This window comes from Dama dama, chromosome 17, assembly GCF_033118175.1.
Source record: "Dama dama isolate Ldn47 chromosome 17, ASM3311817v1, whole genome shotgun sequence".
NCBI lineage: Eukaryota > Metazoa > Chordata > Mammalia > Artiodactyla > Cervidae > Dama > Dama dama.
Window position 1 is genome coordinate 61,883,496 of NC_083697.1, and position 6,214 is coordinate 61,889,709.

Sequence of the window (6,214 nt, forward strand, 5' to 3'; positions counted from 1 at the left end):
CGCTGAGATTAACCCAAAGTTCCCTAACCTAAAGTCTTGGTGTCATGTCATAGCATGGCCAGGAGGAACATTCTAGATAAATGAATAGGCAGAGAAATGGAGAAATAGAGATTATTCAAGCCCATCTCCTATGTACCAGGTGCTTGATGGTGACTCCTTTGAACATCACTGAATCTGCGTTTTATAGATAGCTTTCAGGAAGCCATATGTTCCTGCAATGGAAGTACAGCTTTAAATCCAGGAATTACAATGACCTGGATTTAAAGCTGTGCTTTGTCGCTTTCCAGCTGTGTGATTTTCAGAAAAGTTACAGAGCCTCTCTGAGTTGGAAGGAGAAAAAGGGCTAGTGTATGTAAAACCCTGGTACATAGTAGGGGTCTAAGCAGTTCATTTTTTTTTTTTTTTTCCTCTTGCTTTTATTAGTGGTTTTCAACTTTGGCTACCCATCACAATTTCAAAAAAATACTCTAGATTGAGTCCTTTCTTTGGAGGGTTGGATTTAATTGGTCTAGGGTGTGGGCTGGCCGTGGGCAGGGGGATTTTGAAAATTTCCACTAGGGGAAATCTAAAGTGAAACTAAGGTTGAAAGCCATTTGTCTTAATTGAATCCAGTGTCTGAAGGGAGTCAGCAAGTGACGAAATAATAGGATCGCTGATCATCTTGGGCCGAGGTATCAGAACCAGAAATTCTGGAAATGCTGATGCTCCCTCCTCACCTCAGGGAAAGGACACAGAAATCCTGCATCCTTCTGCTAAGTGTCCTCTGGGAGAGCCGATTTATGCAGCTGGAGGGAAGGACTGACTGGTGGTTTTATCTTAATGAAGGATGCCATTTGGGGTAAACCAGTTCCTTAGAACTAAGTATCTGAGTCAAAGACCTGTGGGTGTTAATTCTTCAAATGAAATGCATGTTCCAGGAAGCAAGAGAAGTCAGTTCTGTTGTCTTCCTGGAGAATTGAGGGTCTGGATGCAGTTTCCTGGCTGTGTAACACTTAAGGCAAGTTCTCTAAACTCACTTTGCTTCAATTTTCCTGTCCATTAGGGACATGACCACTTTTAATGAAAATTATCTGAAAGCTTGATCTTCTAAGGGGAAAAAAAATGTTATATGGATCCTGATTCACAATTTTACATAAGTTTTACATTTATGGAAGTTCAATATGCAGATGACACCACCCTTATGGCAGAAAGCGAAAGAGGAACTAAAAAGGCTCTTGATGAAAGTGAAAGAAGAGAGTGAAAAAGTTGGCTTAAAACTCAACATTCAGAAAACTAAGATCATGGCATCCAGTCCCATCACTTCATGGCAAATAGATGAGGAAACATGGAAACAGTGACGGACTATTTTCTTGGGCTCCAAAATCACTGTAGATGGTGACTGCAGGCATGAAATGAAAAGATGCTTGCTCCTTGGAAGAAAAGCTATGACCAAGCTAGACAGCATATTAAAATGTAGAGACATTACTTTGCTGAACAAAGGTCCATCTAGTCAAAGCTATGGTTTTTCCAGTAGTCATGTAAGGATGTAAGAGTTGGACCATAAAGAAAGCTGAGCACCAAAGAATTGATGCTTTTGGACTGTGGTATTGGAGAAGACTCTCGAGAGTCCCTTAGATTGTAAGGAGATCAAACCAGTCAATCCCAAAGGAAATTAATCCTGAATATTCACTGGAAGGACTGATGCTGAAGCTGAAGCTCCAGTACTTTGGCCACCTGAAGTTAAGAACTGACTCATTGGAAAAGACTCTGATGCTGGGAAAGATTTAAAGCAGGAGAAAGGGATGACAGAGGATGAGATGGCTGGATGGCATCATCAACCTTATGGACATGAGTTTGGGCAAGCTCTGGGAGTTGGTGATGGACAGGGAAGCCTGGCATGCTGCAGTCCTTTGCAGTCTTTGGGGTTGCAAAGAGTTGGACATGACTGAGTGACTGAACTGAAATGAACAAACCACATTAAATTTTTCCTGATTAGATAAGCCCTAAATTCCCTTCCAACTTTATAAAATTAACTCCAATTAAAGTATTGTTTAAGGTTATACTATCTGGGTGGGCTCTACTGGGAGGCTGCTAAAGGGAGAGGGACTTCTGGAGGTGGGGGATCTGAGCAGGAACTCAGTTCAATTCAGTCGCTCAGTTGTGTCTGACTCTTTTTGACCCCATGGACTGCAGCACACCAGGCTTCCCTGTCCATCACCAACTCCCAGAGTTTACTCAAACTAATGTCCATTGAGTTGGTAATGCCATCCAACCGTCTCATTCTCTGTCATCCCCTTCTCCTCCTGCCTTCAATCTTTCCCAGCATCAGGGTCTTTTCCAATGAGTCAGTTCTTTGCATCACGTGGCCAAAGTATTGGTGTTTCAGCTTCAGCATTAATCCTTCCAATGAACATTCAGGATTGATTTCCTTTAGGATGGTCTGGTTGGATCTTCTTGCAGTCCAAGGGACTCTCAGGAGTCTTCTTCAACACCATAGTTCAAAAGCATCAATTCTTTGGTGTTCAGCTTTCTTTAGAGTCCAACTCTCACATCCATACACGACTACTGGAAAAACCATAGCTTTGACTAGACGGACCTTTGTTCGGCAAAGTAATGTCTCTGCTTTTTAATATGCTGTCTAGCTTGGTCATAACTTTTCTTCCAAGGAGCAAGCATCTTTTCATTTCATGGCTGCAGTCACCATCTGCAGTGATTTTGGAGCACCCCAAATTAAAGTTTGTCACTGTTTCCACTGTTTCCCCGTCTATTTGCCATGAAGTGATGGGACCAGATCCCATGATCTTAGTTTTCTGATGTTGAGTTTTTAAGCCAACTTTTTCACTCTCCTCTCACTTTCATCAAGAGGCTCTTTAGTTCCTCTTTCGCTTTCTGCCATAAGTGTGGTGTCATCTGCATATCTGAGGTTATTGATATTTCTCCTGGCATCTTGATTCCAGTTTGTGCTTCATCCAACCCAGAGTTTCTCATGGTGCACTCTGCATATAAGTTAAACAGTTTAGAGCAGGAACTAAAGGAGCTGCATCTCTAGATGGAGCGAGTCATTTCAAAGACCTTGAACTAAGGCAGCCCTCAGTACATACTTAGTTGCTCATTCACGTCCAATTCTTTGAGACCTCATGGACTGTAGCTCTCCAGGCTCCTCTGTCCAGGGCATTTCCCGGCCAGAATACTGGAGGGGGTTGCCATTTCCTCCTCCAGGGGATCTTCCCCACCCAAGGATCAAACCCAAATCTCCTGTGCCTCCTGCATTGCAGGCAGATTCTTTACCTCTGAGCCATCGGGGAAGCCCAGGCAGCCAGGCAGTACCTAAAAGATTCTCAGGAAAAGGAATCAGGCCAAAGAATTACAATCCTATCTCTTTCTTCTGGAATAAATGTCTTTAAAATGGTTTTCAAAGTCTGGTGTAGAAAATCCACATTTTATTGTCTTGTTGGAAGCCACACACTCTTTGGACCAGCAAAGCTGGCTGGAAAGGGTACCAGTGCACTCAAATCCCACCCCTCCCAGCAGCTCATTGTGGATCCAACCTGGGCAAGTGGCTTCACCTCTCATTGCCCTTGCCTGTAACATGCAGATAACAGCGCTAACCTCACAGGCCTGGTATGAGAAATAGCTAATAAAAATGGGATAGAGACACGCCCAATTTAAATGCAAACGGCTGTAAAACAACAAAAAGCATACTTAAAGATATCCACTGCTGGGAGATTGTGGGGGATGGTGAGGGAGGAGAGACAATAGGCCTTTGAGAGAAGCTCATTTACTTTTCTCTCTAGTGTACACTTCAGTTAATCAATGAAAATACATTATTCCATGTGCCAGACACCAAGCCAGACTGGGAAACACAGAACAGTCTTGGTTCTCATGTAATTTGTTAGTCAACCATTCCAGGAAACACACACAAAAATTCATTGAAAAACATTTGAAATCACAGCTCACTCCCTCTCTCTCTTTCTATGGTATTACCAAATTCTCTCTCTCTGCAGAAAATAGTGCTAGAGTTATAAGAAATGCAAAGGCTTATAAGATGCATCACCACCCTTGAAGAGCTTGAAATCTCACCTTAAAGAGAAGATATATATGGAAAAGAGGAAAATAGGCCAAGGCAATGTAAGACCCAAGGCCAAGTGAATATTCAACTTCTTTCATTTGTGCTTATTTTCCATTTGAGTGGCTCCCTTCTCCACTCTCTCCTTTCCTTCTGAAGACTCAATTCAACACTCCTCCCATTTCTCTAGGTCTCTCTCAGGACTGATGTAAACCAACTAGCATATTTGCAGTGCTATAAATAGCCAGGACCTGTAAAGTGCCTGCCCTGTCAAAGCATTCAAATTCATCTTCTTACGTGGTTATTTACATGTAATAAAATGCTCAGATTCTAAGTATACAGTTGAGTGAGTTTTTGACAAATGTATGCACCCTGATTACATACAGAGCATTTTTATCCCCCAGGAAGTTTTCTCCAGTTCCCTTCCATCAGTTACCTCTCATCTAGAGCCCACTGCAGTTCTGATTTCCCTCATTGCAGCTTAGTTTTACCTGTAGATCTTGATATAAATGGCATTATAATGTATGTACTCTTTTGTATCTAGCTTCTAGCTTTCTTTGATGCAGCATACTGTTTTTGAAATCCACTCACTTTTGTTGTATGTATCACTAATATGTTTCTTTGCACTGCTGAGTAGCATTTCTTTGCATGAATATATGATAATTTGTTTACCATTCAATTGTTTAGGGACATTTGGCTTGTTACCAGGTTTTTACCATTTGTGACAAAGTTGTTATAAACATTCTTGTATAAGTCTTTGTGGACATATGTGGTTTTCCCCTTAGTTTTATTGATGTATAATTGACCTCATATTGTGTAAGTTTAAGATAACTAATGTGATGATTTTATACACATATATTTTGAAGTGATTACCACAACAGAGTTAGTTAACACCTCCATTACCTCACATAATTACCATTTCTTTTATGTGGAAAGAATATTTGAGATCTACTCTTTTAGCAGCTTTCCAGCATATAATAAAATATTGTTGGAAATTCCCCAGTGGTCCAGTGGTTAAAACTCTGTGCTCTTACTGCTGAGGACCTGGGTTCAACCCCTGGTAGGAGAACTAAGATGTGGAGGAAAATACACACACACACACACACACAGAGTTAACTATAGTCCCCCTGATGTACATTAGATCCATAGAACTTATTCTTCTTATAGATGGAAGTTTGTACCCTTTGACCAGGATCTCCCCATTTCTTTCTCCCCCAGTTCCTGGTAACCACTAATCTACTCTCTGCTCCTATAAATTCGGTTTTTAAAATTTCACATACAAGTGATATTTTATGATGTTTGTCTTCTTCTGTCTGACTTATTTCATTTAACATTATGTCTTCAGGATCTACTCATATCATCAAAATGACAGAATTTTCTTCTTTCTCATTGCCAAATAATATACTCATATGTATATGCCACATCTTTATTCATCCATCATCCTGTCTAAGAAATCTTTGCCCACCCCAAGGTATTCTGTGTGTTTTAACTTGAATTATTTTTGGTGGTTGGTATGTCAAAGAGTCTACCAACACCATTCTTTGCAAAGACTGCCCTCTTTGAATAATATTGGTCCCTTGGTCAAAAATCAATTGACTTTATGTGTGGGTCTATTTCTGAATTCTATTGTGTTCCAATGATCTATTTTCAATCCTTATGTCAATACCACACTGTCTTGATAAACCTAAGTTAAAAGTAAGTCTTTGTATTTGTCAACTATTGCTGCATAACAATTTTCTCCAAATTTAGCAGCATAAAGCAACAGGCAAGAATTATTTCACACCATTTCTGACAGCTGGGGATCTGAGGGCACCTACACTGAGGAGTTCCATCTCAGAATCTCTCATGAGGTTGTAGTCAAGCTATTGGCCAGGACTGCAGTCATGGGAATTCAGCAGGGGCTGCAGAGTTTATTCCCAGGTTCACTAATGCAGCTGCTGACAGAGGCCTCAGGTCCTTGCTGGCTGCTGGCCTTGAGCTTCAATTCCTCACCATGTGGGGCTGTCCATAGCACTGTTCACGACTGACTGGCTTCTCTCAGAACAAGTGATTAAAAAGAGAATAAGAGAGGGAAGGAAATGAAAGAGAGAGAGAGCACAATATCTTTCATAACTTAATCTAGGAAGCAACGTATCATCACTCTGTCATAGACTCTTGGCCACACAGACC